We start from the raw sequence: 20,484 nt of genomic DNA on the forward strand, positions 1-20,484 counted from the left end.
TTTGGACGTATTTGCATATCATACCATACGACCTTCAATACAAAATAATACATAGTATGGTTCTTGAGTTACCAAATGAGTACATAGTATGGATCGAGGAAACGTGTTTGCTAACAATCGTACATAAAGATACGTAAACGAAACGTAAAGATATCTCAGTATCTAATTAGTGCAAATATATTTCGCAGTTTGCTGAACTTTGGCAGAAAATCCTTACAAAATAAAGTGTTACTGTCAGTATATCCTGTCTCTAGGAATTCCAGACGTCATTATTTGACGTCCATTTAACGAGCTTTATGACCAAGACCGGCACTCATTTAGAGTGACTTGGCCGAGTGATTATAACAGTGAGATGGGTCTGTGAATTAGAAATAGCCAGTAAAACATGCAACACGGGAGCAACATTCATCTGAGACCCATCTACTTCAAGCCTTTGTCCAGGCAAGAGATGTGTCAGACAGATGTTATACAGACAGACTAGCTTCGTTAACGGCTTGAGATAACACTGCTTTGACCTAGTGCACATAAGTCGAAAATACGTAATAATGCATGATGTATTATCCTGATTTGGTAGCGGGATTCACTTTGTTCATCTTAATGTTATGCTGCTGTATTAACTTTACATTTGCACAACACATTTACAGAACATACACATACGTCTACCATCATTAGAATTGCTACAGTTTAACCATGCCAAGGCAAATAGTCGTGATCGACATAACGAGAAAGAAGATGTATCGTTATTGTTGCAGCAGTCAAAGTACTGGTACTTTAGTGTCATTCATCTTCATGCTATTTGGAACCCGACTTCCTTTCCTTTTGTCCACAGTTCCTTCCCAAGGAGAGCATTTGTGTAAACACGTATGCATAACGTTTAGATTTAAAAGACTAGACCTGACCTCACTGCGTGCCCACAAGAAGATGGATCGGCATATTTACTTGACTTTGTCTTTATCTATCACAAACAGCAAAATAAATTTTAGATCCTGACTTATGTGTTTTGATAACCGATCCTTTAGGGTTGCACTGCAGCTTAAGTATTGAAAGAATGAGTTGCATGCCTGGTGTGTATAGGCACGCACAAGAACCATGGTAGGTTCTATGGAAGTTAACATCCATCAAAACCACCGATGGCAACACACTCGGTATGTATAGTATGACCTTCGCTGGCAAATGGTGCAGACAAGTATCCGTCTCCTCACAGGAAACGTAAATCGTTCGATCCATGAAACAAACTTCAAATCGACAGTGATGACAAGAAGAGAATCAGTCTCAGTGCATCCTTTCATTGTAGCTTATCAATAGCGGATTCAATTAAAGAACAAGAATAACATGAAAATCTGGGGATTATATGTTCTGTTGCGGTTTACTCAGGATATGACCATGTCCAAATGCAAGCCTTTGCTTATAAAACTCATGCAGTCTTTTATTGTTTGATCAACTGGGCAGGGAAGAAAGGCAACTGCCAGAAGCATACAGCCCAATAAAAAGTCGCCTTCTTGGAAATGAACTCAGAAACCAGCTACGTATATGCAATACGTGCTTGTGCTGGTCTTGTCTAGTGATGGTGACTATTAGTGTTCTTCTTATAGGACTTTCATACTTCTGTCCAATTTTGTGGACACGTCTTAGTAGTGTTAATATGATCTGCCCTGTTCAGCTGAAGTTTCTTACTATATGAGAGTCTGATAGGTTCATCTGCATCAAAACAATGGTCTCACGACGCTAATGCCACTCTTTCCATTTAACTGTTGATTGGGATTCTAAACACTGACAAACTGAGTGCCTGACCTTTCCTCCGATCATGTAATACATACATCTGCAACTGCAGAAAGTTCAGCATTCTACAAAATCTGCACCTAACACAGGACAGCATTGTTGTCGTGTTTTCTCCTGAGAGGGAATATGTAAGATCATCATTCAAAGTATATTTATTCGTACCATGTTTTTACTCGTCGAAAATGTGTTCATGTCCTGCTTTGCTAAATTTGTGACAATCGCCAACGGCTGAAGGGAGGGTGTAAATCCAGTCCATGCAGGTAGCAATGTAAGTCACCAGGGTCTCCAGCATGGTGATCTACTTTCTGTTGCAGTCAGTCTATAGCCCATTTTTACAATGTGTTGTATGTTTTATATTCCTGTAATTAATGCTATCAACTAGGTTTAAGTTATACCTCTGATGATCTAGTTATTCTACTGTCCATCGCTGGCCAGTTTCCTATTCCGAATGTATTTCGTCTTTATATCCAAATTGGCCGATGTGACGTTTAATTTCCAACTCACTCACTCACTTTGTCGTGTTCTTGTGACGCACTAACGATACATGCCTTGGTAGGTCAGTATTACATAAGTTTCTTTTTTGTTCTTTGGAGGCGATCCCATGTTTTTTCAAATCCCACTCACCACCCCAAACTCGTAATATTCTGTCCCCATTACATTACTGAGATGTGTTCTTTCTTTTATACTTCAGTTTATCTCTTTTGGTAAACCGTGACATAATGTTGCTGTGTGGTTTTTTCGTTCGTAACCTTCCAGAGCGCTGGGGAAAATCGTTGCAAGATACCACGGTTCTCCAAAGTGAAAACTAAGAGCCAAATAACGATGTGCTTTAGCGTAATGTGTCACGTGACAGGATGCCACGGTTGTGATATGTGGCGCCTGGTGATACAAGGATCCGTTTTCATTGTCGCACAGTAGCTGTAAGTTCCTGGTCAGTAATCAGTCAATAATCTCCTGTCCAATATGACTGAATTTTAGGTCAACGATTTAGGGTAAACACGACTTTTGAAGCTAAACATACCTTTGGGAGCAATGAGGCAACATACCCATGTTATTGGACGGCGCAATCTACATCACTACTATTCCGTTCAAGGCAATTGGTTTGGATAGGTTCCAGTTCTGCTTTGTTTCCTATATTAGTGGACAATTCACATCAGATATCGATCCTGCATTTTCTATCTGTGACAATTTCTGTCAAAGAAAGTAAAGAGTCTAGACATAAATAATCTGAATGAGAAGGTAAATGAGTAGTCCAGCGATTAGGTCTATTGAGGCATTGTTGCCGTAGCGAGTCTGAAACAAAGCTCCGGGTCTGTTCTGACAATAGGTCTACTGGAAGCATTTACGCCGGTCCTCTAGCTTCGCCACAACAGTGATGTACTGTATATGTTTTCATTAAAATATGGTGTTAACCTGATTGCAAATGTCAGCTTCAGAATGTTCATTTCAAGTCAACACAATACAAAATACCGTACAATGATGACTTCAGTTCAAGTCAATACAATAAAAATACACTATAATGATATAACGCCGATGTAATGAACAGTAGGGGTTAAATTTGATATGCAGAAGTTATGTGATGACAAGTAGCTGACTATTGTGTCACAAGCAACAAAGCAACCAACATGTGCACTGTCCTGGATGGTATGATTATGGTACAGCCGTGTACACGCTGGGAGACCCGTGAAGATCCGGGTTAGAATTGATCTCCAGTAACCCATGCTTGAAGTACACACTGTGAAATAAGATGCCGTGATCTCCCTTTATGGCTGACAAAATACACTCATATCATTACACCGGCAATAGAGGGCTTCTCAGACGCAAGGATTGCAGGTTACACAAGGCACAAGTATATGATGTCAGTTCAATATCCTGGAAACGATGACACTAGACTGCTTCAGATACCCTTCTTTCACTGCTACCACTACGCTGAGGATAAGAAATGATTCAGCCACGTTTGACGTACACAGGAATGGAACCAGTAATGGTTATTCGATGAGGTACGAGATTCATGGTTGTGGTTTAGGCAATATGTTCAACGTGTTGTCTTGTCTAGTTCTGATAACATTTGTACTTCTGGGGTCAAATCAATTTTTGAAATAAATACTTTCCTTCGCCGGGCAGTTTATTTTAACTATTTCTTCAGTAGTAGTTACATATTTCCTGATCTTAACAGTAAATTTATGGTCAGTTGATCAACCCCAGTCTATCAAAGCAACAACGGCAAGAAGCCAAAGTATGGTAATGAAGGTCAGGCCAGTGTTTTCCGACTGTCCCCGTCAATTCTGAACCACTGGTCTTCATTTCGGCCATTGGATCCGTAAATACCATTTATTTCATTAACAGTTGCGAGGCTGGGAAGATGGTAATGAGCAGCAACTGCAGACTGATGATCCTTGACACGGAAACCTCAAACCCGGGAGACAAAAGGAATCGGGCACAAATCACTGGAATTATCGCTGGAACACCGCAAGGACTGTCGCTTTTACGAGGTTCAGTGAATGTGAGTGCGGGGCGTCTGGCTGGAAATATACGCTTTGAGACGGGCAACGTCAATGGGCGAGTACTGGTGATTCCTGTACATTACTCGCGCAGGAACGACAATCATTTGGTGTACTGTACAAAGGTATAACAACCAAAACCGAACGACCCCCAAAAAACCAACAGCAACGCGAAGCAAACGCGTGTAGTATGGGTTATTTTTCGTGTTGCTTTTAGTCTCGGCATGGCATTTTTCAAACTTCGTTACTAAACTTCGTTAACTAAATGTGCGGGCGGCATGAGTCATAATAATACAAATTCCATTATTTGCACTTATAAAATGGTTTGAAATTTCCCAAGAAAACGAATCATACCAAATGCAAAGGTCAACGATATCAACTCAAAGACCTAAACGTTTTGTGACTCTGTATCAATACAAACGAACTTTAATACATCAATTCCATGTTATTGACATCTAACGGAGTTATATGGAATGTAGGAAAACATTTGCGACATTGTGTTCACAGTGGGGAAATATAAATTATTAGTGTGGCTGCATATGTGTATATGGACAAACATATCTAATTTTTCCGCTACAAAAAGGAAACGAATGTAATCGGGAGGTTCTGGAGACAAATATATAAAGCCGCTACTGCATTGTTATATATCAACCTGTTTCGTTTGGGAATCCCTGCTTCTTCGTCCACAAGAGTTTGCTGACGATTTCATGTTTGGATTTTGTGGCAGTATTGTATAGCTAAAACCAACGCTGTAAACGAAAGGTATAAGGAAAGGAAACCGAATCATTTATAGAATACTTACATCTGAATGCCTGAAGAACACACGCTCCAATCATTATTGTCAGATTGGGCGGTAAGTGTTTGTTCGGGGTGCTCCTGATGCAGCTTCTGAAGACATGAATACTGCAAGATAAAGAGTTCAATAGAGTATCAGAGGTTCAGTTAAGAAAGCATCTGTCGTGGGAAAGCCGACAACATGTCTAAACTTCTTCTATCTTGAAATGTATTATTCAATATATCTGACTGGACACAATTGATATCGAATATTTGGCTGTCGTTGTCAGACAGCATGATTGCATCGTGGTGTGAAATCATAGTGTCATTCATGCAGACTAATTGTTCCAATCGATAGAAATATCGATTATATATATACAGAAAGATATTGTGTTTCATGATCACTGAATATGGAAGAGGACTTCATTAGCGACCTCTGAATCATGCCCTGTTCCGCCATTTTGAAATATTCATGAGTTGTGTCCCTTGGGTACACCAGGCACCAGTGACTGTGGGTTCGAATAACGTTTGGCCACAATTATGTTTCCAGGTTAGTCAGTATGGTACCATACCCGATGCTCGTGGGTTTCATCAATATAAATAGCGTGTTAACATTTTAAATATATATTCTTAGCATCACTATTTGAATACTGTTCAAATAGTAGCTCTAAACTCACCCACTGAACATCTCCATGTCCTCTCCACATGACACCTGTTAAAACAACAGAAACACATTTATATGAATTGTCTCGTTGGAAGTGGTTCCGGCCGTGCTCGCGGCGGTGGGGTAGCCTTGTGGTCAAAGCGTCCGCTCGTCACGCCTAAGACATGGGTTCGATTCCCCACATGGGTACATTGTGTTGAGCCAATTTGTGGTGTCACCGGCCACGATATTGCTGGAATATTGCTAAAAGCGGCGGAAAACCGTATTCACTCACTCACTCAGTCACTCCGACCGTGCTTACGCACCCGTAGACACTTACTTCCAACTATCTGACATGTGACCTTTCAAATGTTTCCCGCTGGCCACAGGCTTCACTAATAATTTACAATGGCCTTTGGACAAGCGTGAGAATGATTGACGGTTCTCTGAAATAAAATTGAATTCTTCCTTAACGCACAAACTCGGAAAAGATGAGAGTTCGCGTCCCTGCTGCTGAGTGCCGCAATTAGCAGATTTGCGTCCCTTGGAGGTGCTATGATCCTGTAATTATGGGTTAAAAGTCCAGCGTCTGACATCATGAGCATCGATCTTCGCATGCGGGACGAGTAAACAACACAGGTTGTCTGTACTGGAAACACTTGATATATTGTCAGCTCAAATGTGAGTGAGTGAGTTAAAATCTCAAGTCACATCGGCATTATTTCAGCCATATCGTGACTATGAGTGTTGTATGGGCATATATCAAATTAAAATTAGATCATACAAATATTTGTCGAGGAAGGACAGTAATAAACTATCACAGACTAAGACGTAAAACTAGTATGTTGTCAGAAAACCATAATTATACACGAACAATACGATACACAAATGTGCTATAGACCGCCATCGCCAAGAACTGAAGGTAGATCACCATGCTAGAAACCACGGGGACCTACTGTACGCTACGGATTTTCACACCTTCCCTTCCAGAACGTTCATTGCTTACCTGCAATGAATAACTAGAACGTTCATTGCTTATCTGCAATGAATAACCAGAACGTTCATTGCTTATCTGCAATGAATAACCAGAACGTTCATTGCTTATCTGCAATGAATAACCAGAACGTTCATTGCTTACCTGCAATGAATAACCAGAACGTTCATTGCTTATCTGCAATGAATAACCAGAACGTTCATTGCATAACCAGCACGTTCATTGCTTATCTGCAATGAATAACCAGAACGTTCATTGCTTAACTGCAATGAATAACCAGAACGTTCATTGCTTTTCTGCAATGAATAACCAGAAAGTTCATTGCTTATCTGCAATGAATAACCAGAAAGTTCATTGCTTACCTTCAATGAATAACCAGAAAGTTCATTGCTTATCTGCAATGAAAAACTTGCATGATCGATGTCAAATGTTCTCTGAATACCAGAGAGAAGTTATATTTTGTAATATCGGCCTCATAGTCTATAATGCAGCCACGGAGTTTGGCAGGTTCATGAAACAGTGGTCATAATTTGTATTGGAATCTTACTTTAAAAACATAATGTGAAAATAGAACTGTGCATAGACAAACGAGGAAGAGTTCTAATGCACTAGGGAAACAATACATTGAAACACATGGTATTTTAGATGTATACATAAATAGATGATACGTTTGGATATAGTCCTTTCTCTGAACTCTGGTTTGCCCAAACATCAACATCAAATAGGGTAAGACATGATTCGTCCGTTAAGGAGGAAATGGGTTTGCATTCTTTCTAAATGTATTTACATATCACGAAGTATGACAGAGACCTCGAACAGTGCTCGCATTTCCATTCTGGCCTGTCCTCATAGTTTGTTTGGGATTTTCTGCGTCTGTCGTCTTGAGTCTATGTCTAATCAAGTCAATTATAATTCTAGAACTTGTCATATGAGTTCCTTTCATGACCATAAGCACTCATGAAGGCTGAATGAAACCATATGAAATATGTTGGAACTATCAGGCCGTTTAACTAATTTCCTCCCTGTTGTCAACAAATTCACAGCTCGTTAACTTGGACACAAGATGGTAAATACATTAGAGCATTCTAATTGCTGGTGGACTAGAGGAAGATTTAACCTGAGCTTATATGAGTCTTTACCACACTGGACAATTGGATAAAGAACTGTTACCGCAGAAACGTTAAGGGTCAAATGCTAAAACACGAATGTGCCTACTTGTATGTACTTCTATAACAGCCTACAATAACACACTCATTCATTTCCGTTTACATTGTACATATCTTGCTTTTGTTTTCACTAAATCACTAAACCATATTCCACACACACCAGCAGATTCTTATTTTGTTAGAGCTTATAAAACAGACATATGTTTTGTCATATCTTATTATTACATATGTGTGTTTACATTTGTTTGCCTTTTTATTGTTTAACGCCTCACACGGCAATATTCCATTTATGGCGGTCTGGACATCCAGTCTGGAACAGACAATCCAGTATTTGACTCCATTATCATCGATATTTTGCAGTTGGGGTACGATGTGTCAATCAAACCAGCGAGCCTGATAACCCGATCCCGTTAGTCGCCTCTCACAAGCATGGTTTGCTGAAGAGCAATTCTAACCCTAATTCTTACGCGTCCAACGTTTAAAATGTGGTAAATCCCCTGGACCAGATGTTAAACGTGCGGGAAGATCGCTATTTCCTCATATCCTTACGTTGTATAACGCTATTGTTTCATATGAATATGCTCCTCAGATGTTTAATATAGGTAGCATTTACCAGTACATAAAGGTCATGGTAAAAGTAAGGATAATCCCTCTAAGTATCTCCACAATAATAGTCAATAACACCTGGTCTCTTCATAAGCTGTGTCTTACAGCAGGATTTGTAAACAATTTCCTGTCATCAAATTGCATGCAATCACGATTCAGTACACGCATATATACATTAGTGTAGGCATTGACAGCCGTGTGCGAAAATACATTTAATAAATTCATACATATACTGAGTCAAAAAGGAAACTTCACATTCTTTCTTCAGGGCACTATAAAAGAACAAGAGATGGTAAGATGGTTAAATTGTTATTATTTTATTGCTGAGATCTGTGTGATGTACTCGATACACTGACAGTGCCATAATCAGTTCCATTAGGCTACACCGCCTTTCCAAAACATGGGTATACAGAATGTCAAGTCACAGGAATAAAATGCGAAATTTCTCAGTTCAATATCGTGTATGGCCGCCCCGCGCATTCACCACTGCCAAACACCGTCTCCTCATCGACTGCCTGATGCTTGTGAACACGTGGTTGGGGATTCTGCGCCATTGCTCTTTCAAGGCAGCGCCAAGTTCCTGCAAATTCTGAGGTTGGTTCCTAAGACCACGAAGCCTTCTCCCAAGTGCATCCCAAACGTGCTCTATTGGATTAAGGTCAGGGGACCTCGATGGCCAGTCCATGACGTTGATTCCAGCGTTTTGAAGGAAATTTCGTGTCAACATCGCGGTATGCGGCCGAGCATTATCATACTGGAACTGTAGACCTGGGCCATGAGCCGCCATGGAAGGAACGAGTTCAGGGGTGAGCACCTGGTCGCGGTAAGCAGCAGCTGTGAGGTTTCCACGGATGACCAGAAGTCGGGAACGGTTGTTCCCACAGAAAGCACCCCACACCATGCAACTTCCGCCCCCGAATCTGTCGACTTCCTGTGCACAACATTGGGCATACCGTTCACGACGTCGTCTCCAGACTCTATGCCTGCCGTCCGCGAATCTGAGGGTAAACCTGGATTCATCGCTAAAGACGACTCGATTCCAGTCTCTCTGGGTCCATCGGAGGTGACGTTGGGCCCACAGCAGACGTTGATGAAACGGCGTCAATATTGGCCCACGATATGGACGTCGAGAAAGGAGATTGGCAGCCCGCAACCGATTTCGAATGGTCTGTGAGGACAGTCGACCTCTAAACATCTCAGCCCTGGTTCGTGTAGCCGGCAGAAATGTGTCACGTAGGTGACGTAGGACGATTTGACGGTCTTCTGCTCGTGACGTCACACGTGGACGACCCGACCTTGGGCGATCAGAAGTGGTGCCAGTTTGTTGTAGACGACCTCGCAAGTCATACACAGTACGACGGCTGCATCCCATTGCTCTTGTGACGTCAATACCTGATCTTCCCGCTTGCAACATGCCAACGGCACGTTCACGTTGCACATTTGACAATCGTTGCATTTCAAGTACCGTTAGAACTGTGGTTTAACAGTGTTTTTCAATTCTTGAGGCCAATGCAAACACGTGCATATGAAGAAAACTTCGATGCGAAGATCACGTGATCGACTGCACGTGCAAAACCTGATTTGGCACTAACATCATTTGCACGACGAATGGATGGGTTTGAGTGGGTTTTGCTAACGTTTTTCTAGAGTCGAAAGATATGGATCCCATTTCGGATATATAGATGTATCATCAGAAAAAAATTATTCGTTATTTTTCAAATTACATTTTGTGAAGTTTCTTCTTTTACTTAGTATATGTATCCAATAACCCGACCTGACTTGTCTGCCAAACAGGTGAAAAATTATAAGATACAAAATAGAATACCCTTTTGAAAGGCTAAAATATTTTATAGACTGTTCATGTCTTCAGCTTCGTCAAGCCCCTTGCTTACCCTGCCCAGTATCGTAAATACATTGTCTTTTGATGTACAAATACCTACGAATAAAGTCTACATTGCTCTGGCAGATCGAGATTTCTTAAGTCTGAAACTGATAGTTTAACATATGATTTACAAAAGGTGTCATTTCATCACAGAGACTAAACTGTTTTTTGGTGAATGCATTGACACCACTAGTTTTCTTTATAGTTTCCATCTTACGTTATGGAAGTATAATAACTAAAATCGACACGGTTCTGTTTTCACTATTCTGATTCAGAAACACACAAGACGGCTGCTTGAAGAGGACCAATGTCCACCTGGCTGACCTTAAAGTGGCAACCACTGTCTTTGTTAACATGAAACGCTGACCACGGACTGTCAACACGTTACAGACGATTGGGAAACATTTCAAAGGCTAACTGATGATACACTAGCATCAGGTTGCTTTGCAGTACAACATTGTTTCCCTTTGTGGTATTTGTTTTAGTTTCATAGGTGGTTTGTTGTTGGAAATAAAAAAGTTTCGTTCATTTTCCCAGTACGCTTTTAAGTAAGGTTGTGTGACTTATGACATTCATTTGCATGTCATCACGTCTTTTCTCACACGTTTTGTCATGAAAATATTACAGATTCTTTGTTTAGTGTCTCTAAGTAGTAGAACGAGGGAGTGAGTTAGTTTTACGCCGCTCTTAGCAACATTCTAGCAATATGACACCAGCGGGGGAGACCAGAAATTGGCTTCACATATTGTACCCATGTGGGGAATCAAACCCCGAGTCTTCGGCGTGACTAGCGAACGCTTTAACCACCAGACTACCCCACTGCCCCTGTAAGTAGTGGGACAAACAGCGGTAACTCTAGCATATGAGCATCCGATTAAGGATCGTTGAAAATAGACTGTAAAATGCACTAGCATGGAAGCAGTTCCCCGTTGTATATCAGTGGATCTTTCCGAAGGCAATGATCTGGTCCCAGATAAACTCGATGCCAAATGATCATATGCATTCAGGGTTTAACTAGGAGTGAGTGAGTGAGTATGGTTTTACGCCGATTTTTAGCAATATTCCAGCAATATCACGGCGAGGGACACCAGAAATGGGCTTCACACATTGTAGCCATGTGGGGAATCGAACCCGGGTCTTCGGTGTGACGAGCGAACGCTTTAACCACTGAGCTACCCCACCGCCCTGTTTAACTAGGATGCACATGTACATGTATATCATATGTACTTTGCGCGTCTATGCGAATAGTGGTTAATTTACATCACTAGCTGTCACTTTTCCAAACTTAATGTTGTAAACACGTAAATCCTTGCAAATCCTCTAATACCGATAAGTCATTTTATAATCATGATTTATGATTGTGATTCATGAAAGGAAAAATGGAAAAAATCAAACTTTCCATCTGTGGTAAACATTCACATTGCTGCAGCATTTCCTATGAGACCTTAGAGCTGAAACTTTAAATAAAAATAGAAAAAATAAATTTGACACGTATGCGCGTTTCTTAAACCCATCTACACAATTACTTTATTTTTCAATTCATCTTTATTCACCCACCATTGAAGCCGAATAGGAACTGGCATTTTGGATTATTCCCCTGCCATTTCTTAGTTATCATGATGATATCATGTATGCGAATATGTGTATTTTGTAAATGTCAGATGTAGGAATTTTACATAAATATTTAGAGTTTTGTTTGTGCCATTCGGCCTGCAATTTTATTAAGTTGAACTGTCATAAATATGATGCCAATAGTCTCTGTTCTCTTCTTTTAGAAAAAGGTATCATTGCCTATCCAATTGGTCAATCATTACATTCACATGGATGTCATGGATTCACATCAAGTCTCATCCGGATCTTCAGGAGTATCTGTCGCAGTCATTAGCAAATAGTGATGACAAATGGTGCTCTATAAACAGCCAGTTTAGCGCGGATCGCCAGTGAGATACGTCAAATCTGCAAATGCAGTACATATGTCCAGAGCAAAACCTGTTGAAAGCCTAATAGGCTAAACTAAAATAATGACACAACTTGTTTCCGCCATTATTTCCTTATATATTCAAAGATGGCTTTAATTGCTGATCCTTAATTTGATCATCTGATGATTTCTAAATGCAATCCTTGCCCATCTAATTAATCTTCAGCAGAAAGATACATTCCTGACACGCCCCATGCATCCAGGGATACTAACAGGCACAAATATCCGATGCAGAACAAAGCAGTTTGCATAATGAGAGAATAACTAAACACTGGGGTTTGCTATCAGTTTACAATGTACAGAACTACCGTCAATAATAAAGTATGCCCAATATATTTCAAACGTCTATCACCCGATATGTTGTATGGCCGACAAACGTTCCCAATGCCACTTGGTCCTGTTGAGAATATGTGTAAATAATCCTGTCATTTGCATCACCTTCAAGGTCTATTGAAACAGTTGAGGCATGGTCGTTTTTGTTTCCATAAATTCCCAGCCTGTATTAAAACCATACATATAGAATGCATTTATTCCGCCATGCTCAGGAAACATTGTGAATACGTGGACATAATCACTTTATCAAAACACATTCCAAACATTTGGCACACAAAGACATATCTGCAAATGCACGTTGCACAGAAAGTGTAACACTTGTGAGTATGTACTGGCGTGATGTAACTGCACATTGCTGAGTATATACTGGCGTGATGTGAGTGAGTTACGATTTTAAGTCACATCGGCAATATTTCAGCCATATCGTGACTAATCAAGTTATAGTTTTATAATAATTAACAGTAAATTATAAACACCTGTCATAGAAGGACAGTAACACAACTAGAATATCACAGATATACATGTAAAACTAGTAACTTAATCTAAAACATTTTAAATATATGTGACAATACAATATAAAACAGGTTATAGATTGCCAACAACTGAAGGTAGATTTACAGCATTTTGCTTCCTGCATGGACCCCGGATGGATTTACACCATCCCTTCAGCTGCTAGCAATTTAGACAAATCTAGCCATATATTAAAAGGGCATGTACTCTACGATTAAAAAAATGGTGAGATTAAATATACTTTGAAGGACTGTCGTGAAGTAAATATAGATGACTGAGTACAGACTGTCGTGATTTGACTAGGTGCCTGAGTATAGACAGTCGTGATTTAACTATAGATGATTGGGCACACTGTCGTGAAGTAACTATAGATAACAGTCGTAATTTGACTAGTTGCCTGAGTATAGACTGTCGTGATTTAACTATAGAAGATTGAGTATAAACAATCGTGATTGAACTAGTTGGTTGAGTACAGACTGTTGTGATTTGACTAGTTGCCTTAGGATAGACTGTCGAGATTTGAGTATAGATGATTGAGTGTAGACATTCGTGATTTGACTAGTTGCCTGAGTATAGACAATCCTGATTTAACTGATTTAAGTATAGACAGTTGTGATTTAACTATAGAAGATTTAGTACAGACTGCCGTGATTTGACTAGTTGCCTGAGTATAGACATTCGTGATTTAACTATAGATGATTGGGCACACTGTCGTGAAGTAACTATAGATGATTGGGTTTAGACAGTCGTCATTTGACTAGTTGCCTGAGTATAGAGACAGTTTAACTATAGATTTGACTACTGTCGTGATGACTATAGATGATAGACAATCAGTGATTTGACTAGTTGCCTGAGTATAGACAGTCATGATATAGACTAGATGATTGACTAGTTGCCTAGACAGTCATGATTTGACTAGTTGCCTGAGTATAGACAGTCGTGATGACTATAGATGACTAGTTGCCTAGTTGGAGTATACTGAGTCATGATATTGACTAGTTGCCTGAGTATAGACAGTCATGATATGACTAGTTGCCTGAGTATAGACAATCGTGATTTGACTATAGATGACTGAGTGAAGACAATCATGATTTGACTAGTTGCCTGAGTATAGACAGTCATGATATGACTAGTTGCCTGAGTATAGACAATCGTGATTTGACTATAGATGACTGAGTGTAGACAATCATGATTTGACTAGTTGCCTGAGTATAGACAGTCATGATATGACTAGTTGCCTGAGTATAGACAGTCGTGATTTGACTATAGATGACTGAGTGTAGACAATCATGATTTGACTAGTTGCCTGAGTATAGACAGTCGGGATTTAACTATAGATAATTGAGGGTAGACAATCGTGATTTGACTAGTTGCCTGAGTATAGACAGTCGTGATTTGTCTAGTTGCCTGAGTATAGACAGTCGTGATTTGACTAGTTGCCTGAGTAAAGACAGTCGTGATTTGACTATAGATGATTGAGTATAGACTGTCGTGATTTGACTAGTTGCCTGAGTATAGACAGTCGTGATTTGACTATAGATGATTGAGTATAGACTGTCGTGATTTGACTAGTTGCCTGAGTATAGACAGTCGTGATTTGACTAGTTGCCTGAGTATAGACAGTTGTGATTTGACTAGTTGCCTGAGTATAGACAGTCGTGATTTGACTAGTTGCCTGAGTATAGACAGTTGTGATTTGACTAGTTGCCTGAGTATAGACAATCGTGATTTGACTATAGATGACTGAGTGTAGACAATCATGATTTGACTAGTTGCCTGAGTATAGACAGTCGTGATTTGACTATAGATGATTGAGTGTAGACAATCGTGATTTGACTAGTTGCCTGAGTATAGACAGTCATGATTTGTCTAGTTGCCTGAGTATAGACAGTCGTGATTTGACTAGTTGCCTGAGTAAAGACAATCGTGATTTGACTAGTTGCCTGAGTATAGACAGTCATGATATGACTAGTTGCCTGAGTATAGACAGTCGTGATTTGACTATAGATGATTGAGTATAGACAATCGATTTGACTAGTTGCCTGAGTATAGACAGTCGTGATTTGACTAGTTGCCTGAGTATAGACAGTCGTGATTTGACTAGTTGCCTGAGTATAGACAGTCGTGATTTGACTAGTTGCCTGAGTATAGACAGTCGTGATTTGACTAGTTGCCTGAGTATAGACAATCGTGATTTGACTATAGATGACTGAGTGTAGACAATCATGATTTGACTAGTTGCCTGAGTATAGACAGTCATGATATGACTAGTTGCCTGAGTATAGACAGTCGTGATTTGACTATAGATGACTGAGTGTAGACAATCATGATTTGACTAGTTGCCTGAGTATAGACAGTCGGGATTTAACTATAGATAATTGAGGGTAGACAATCGTGATTTGACTAGTTGCCTGAGTATAGACAGTCGTGATTTGTCTAGTTGCCTGAGTATAGACAGTCGTGATTTGACTAGTTGCCTGAGTAAAGACAATCGTGATTTGACTAGTTGCCTGAGTATAGACAGTCATGATATGACTAGTTGCCTGAGTATAGACAGTCGTGATTTGACTATAGATGATTGAGTATAGACTGTCGTGATTTGACTAGTTGCCTGAGTATAGACAGTCGTGATTTGAGTAGTTGCCTGAGTATAGACAGTTGTGATTTGACTTTGACTAGTATGACTGAGTATTTGAGACATAGACGTGTGATTTGACTAGTTGCCTGAGTATAGACAGTTGTGATTTGACTAGTTGCCTGAGTATAGACAGTCGTGATTTGACTAGTTGCCTGAGTATAGACAGTTGTGATTTGACTAGTTGCCTGAGTATAGACAGTCGTGATTTGACTATAGATGACTGAGTGTAGACAATCATGATTTGACTAGTTGCCTGAGTATAGACAGTCGTGATTTGACTATAGATGACTGAGTGTAGACAATCATGATTTGACTAGTTGCCTGAGTATAGACAGTCGTGATTTGACTATAGATGATTGAGGGTAGACAATCGTGATTTGACTAGTTGCCTGAGTATAGACAGTCATGATTTGTCTAGTTGCCTGAGTATAGACAGTCGTGATTTGACTAGTTGCCTGAGTAAAGACAGTCGTGATTTGACTAGTTGCCTGAGTATAGACAGTTGTGATTTGACTAGTTGCCTGAGTATAGACAGTCGTGATTTGACTAGTTGCCTGAGTATAGACAGTCGTGATTTGACTAGTTGCCTGAGTATAGACAGTCATGATTTGTCTAGTTGCCTGAGTATAGACAATCGTGATTTGACTAGTATAGACAGTTGGAGTAAAGACAATCGTGATTTGACTAGTTGCCTGAGTATAGACAGTCGTGATTTGACTAGTTGCCTGAGTATAGACAGTCGTGATTTGACTAGTTGCCTGAGTATAGACAGTTGTGATTTGACTAGTTGCCTGAGTTTAGACAATCGTGATTTGAGTAGTTGCCTGAGTATAGACAGTCGTGATTTAACTATAGTAGACTGCAGAGAGGGCTTGGCAGTAGGGAAATTAATGTGGTTCAGGGACTGTGAGACAGACTATAACTATAGATGATTGAGTACAGACTGTCGTGATTTGACTAGTTACCTGAGTATAGACAGTCGTGATTTAACTATAGATGATTGAGTACAGACTGTCGTGATTTGACTAGTTGCCTGCGTATAGACATTCGTGATTTAAGTATAGATGATTGAGTACAGACTGTCGTGATTTAACTAGTTGCCTGAGTATAGACAATCGATCTCCGCTCAGCCTCCGCACGAACGCCGCACGGTCACCGTGCAGTAGCTGCGGAGACCGTACGGATACCGCACGATTTCCGTACGATCTCCGGAAGATCTCTGTACAATTTCTGTGCAGCATCCATGCAGGTTTGCCTCGGTCTGTCCCCAAGGAAATCGCACGATGCCCGTAGACAATGTGAATACAAACGTCGTAGCCCACGTAAAACATCTTACGGAAAATCGTAGATTACTGTATCGTACGACGCTCGTAGCAAATGTGATCAAGGTCTATTTGAGATTCACGCTCGGATTCATGCCCTTTTCAGAACAATCAACGGTGGCAATATTCGGATTACTCGTGTATGATACCCATATATAATCTGTAGTTTATGTGGATTGATGCTGCCATGATTTCACTCGTTATATTGCCTCATTTATTGTCATCCCCAAACGGTGTCTACTTAAATAGTGTAATGATCATACATTCATCTTATGTCGATAACTACTTTTACAAATTTGCCCAAACAGTGATATAACTCTAAAAGCATATCGCATTCCAACAGAATGTGACTCACTACAGACTGTCATCTTTATAAAGCTTACAAAACACCTATTGTTTCCAATAGGTTACAACAGAAACACCACTTATGGGCATTAGGCGGATCCAGACAAAACGTTTTTTCAAACGTGTGATGTTCTTTTCATCTCATCGTTAATCGTAAGAGCGACAAAGCATATTCAATCCCCAATGAGCTTTCATCGGTGCAATATACGGGTTAATTCTGTTGTTGTTCCCATCGGGATGCGGCAAAGCACTGCTTCCCAAAGACGTTGAACGCTCAGATGGTGCAGTATGGTGAAAAAAGAAGGTTTTGTGGTGCATAACAGATGCACATCACTCCAGAGACTCATTAGAACTATTACTGCAGGATTTCACAGCATTCGTCTCCTTTGTGTCTCCGCGTCGGCATCATGTTGTAGAATGTATTTGCTTTCTAAGCATTGGTTATGCAGTTGAATGTCAATTATGTATGGCGAAGCAACGCGGTAAGAAAGAGAGCTGTGCTCTGTTATACCATCAGCATGTCACTCTGGAATAATTGATGAATAAAAATCGTTCTGTGCAGTGGTTGTATCTCCCTGTTGCTGATTGGGATATAAACATGGTTCTTGAATTACACTCTTCCGAAAAAAAGAAAGGTGAATTTGAGAATATTGGACCCTTGTAGCTGCAGCAAAAGACGTCATCTTTGTGTGATTGTGAACAGCTTCAGTGTCAATATGCGGCAATTTGAACTTTTTCCCTTATTTTAGAAGCGTTTGAAGAAGGAAAAAACGTCACCAAGGAAACATGCTAAGCAAAATGCACGTGTAAGTAAGCGGAAAAGCATACGGTATCGATCACTATAAAGAGGCAAACGTTATGTTTTTTGTGTCATTCGTTTCTACATGGAAAAGAGGAAATCATCATGCCATGACTGAGTGCCGCCAATCGAAACATCGCCATAGGCCGCCTTGAAGGTGGGGAGTCGCAGTCTGCAGTTGCCCGACATTTCAACGTTCACCAGAGCACCATATCTCGCCTTTGGGATCGTTTCCTGCAGACCAATTCCGCCCAAGATCACCCGAGAAGCGGCCGTCCAAGAGTTACCGCCCAAGCCCAGGACCGCTACATCCGGGCTGCTCACTTGCGTCAGAATCTTGCCACAGCCGTGGAGACTGCAAAACGCATCCTTTTTAAGAATTTCCGACTGAACTGTCAGGAATCGATTGCGTGAAGTGGGAATTCGACCAAGATGGACAGTTATCGCCCCTGTTTTGAGAGACTTCCATAGGCGCAATCGCTCGCTCGTACAGTCCGGAACTGGAACCTGGAGAGACTGGAGGCGAGTGTGGTTCAGTGATGGATTTCTTTTTCACCGGTGAGATGGAATATAGCGCGTTTACCGTCTGAGAAATGACCAGATCGACAGATTCGATGGAGGAAGTGTCATGGTGTGGCATGACATAACTAATAAACATGAAATACTCAAAGAAACGCTGATTATAATCAAAACATCAGATCAACTCTGTATTTGTTTTCAGAATCTATGTCCTAAAAAGTTGTTTAACAACGTATCGTGGAAATATTGACACAATTCACTATTTGGTACGAAGGAGGTGAGGTGAGGTGAAATTGGGTTTAACGTCGTGCTTGAGAATATTTCGCTCATATGACGACGTGCATGCGTGTGTATGTGTTTGTGCAGCTGCTTGTACTAGCCCAGACTGAAGCTGGTTTTCTAGTGCTAGCCCACTGAGATACCATGCCGCAGTGTAACATGAATACCCCACTCAGACACATTGTACTGACTCCGAGCCGACCAGTCCTTGTTGTACCCATTAATGCCGAGCGCCAGGCAGGGACCAACGAGTACCATATTTTAACGTCTTTTGGTATGACGCGGTCGGGGATCGAACCCGCGACCTTCCGCTCTTCGGGCGGACGCTCTAACCACTACACCACGGAGGCGGTCAGTACGAGGGAGGAGTGCAAAGAGAGGAATTATAATAATAAACATATCGATATCAGATTGTCCTTCCTGCACACAGATATCTGAATGTGCTGGCACCCTGATATGCTCAATGATGTAGGAGTAAGCTGACAACCCGATAAGCACATGAACGTTCAGTTGTGCTGCCATCCTGAACACATAGATGCCTGATTGTTACACTTCCAAGGACGCACATTCCGATGTCTGTCTGTTTCTCTACTTACATGAATGGTACATGTGGGTGCGATGACATCTGATTGTTCTCCCTATAGACATGAAAAACCCCTATGTACCAATGAAAGACCTAGGAACTAACCAAGTTTGTACTCCTAAATGATCTATTTTTGTCGCCTAAATGTCCTATACGTTCTTGTCGATATGCCCTTATCAAAGCCATCAGAAGTACCATTAATATGGCGCTTGTCTACGGCCCCTGACGCTTTATCCTTAACATAGTGTTGTACTGACAAATCTCACGTTGTACGCGCCACCACGTAATCCTTTTGCACCCATTTATTTTCTTTTAGTGCACTGGGTTGAGAAGCTGGAACAGGGCCTTACATGTACGTGTTGATGCTTAGTTGTTCAAGGAATGTGTCTTTTAATCTTATATAATTACATTTGCGGTATGACAGAGACAGAGACAGAGACAGAGACAGAGACAGAGAGCAGAGTATATTTCCAGTAAAAGGCCGTAGGCCCAAAATACATTCAAAAGGAAGTTCCAGTGTAGTCAGGGGCACAATGATCATTCAAGTGTGTTTGTAATAATCCTTTTAACATAAAATAGATACAAGGCAACAGATTTTACAGTGTCTACATTAGTATTCTTGAAAAGATTTGCTGAAGAATATACAGTATAAGGCTTTTTAACACATTTTGTAATAAACCTCTCTTAGTTGTGAATAGGATTCACAAATGAACAGTACATGAAATTCATCTTCAATATAGGTAAGACCTTTAGATTTACATGATGTACAAAATCTTTGATTATAATCAGTGTTGTTATAACGCCCAGTTTCTACAGCTATTTTAAAATTACTA

The 20,484-nt window shown here is 40.5% G+C and overlaps 1 long non-coding RNA gene across 1 annotated transcript; it reads right to left on the reverse strand.

Annotated features, from left to right (window-relative positions):
• Positions 1-220: 220 nt before the first annotated feature.
• Positions 221-20,259, reverse strand: LOC124274453. Its single transcript, XR_006897951.1, has 3 exons — positions 20,098-20,259; positions 1,028-1,032; positions 221-231 (listed from the first exon to the last, which is right to left on the reverse strand). It is a non-coding gene; the product is annotated as an uncharacterized LOC124274453 (long non-coding RNA).
• Positions 20,260-20,484: the final 225 nt, after the last annotated feature.

The sequence above is a fragment of the Haliotis rubra genome, unplaced genomic scaffold (assembly GCF_003918875.1).
Source record: "Haliotis rubra isolate DU_JTF1 unplaced genomic scaffold, ASM391887v1 Scf104, whole genome shotgun sequence".
NCBI classification, from domain to species: Eukaryota; Metazoa; Mollusca; class Gastropoda; order Lepetellida; family Haliotidae; genus Haliotis; species Haliotis rubra.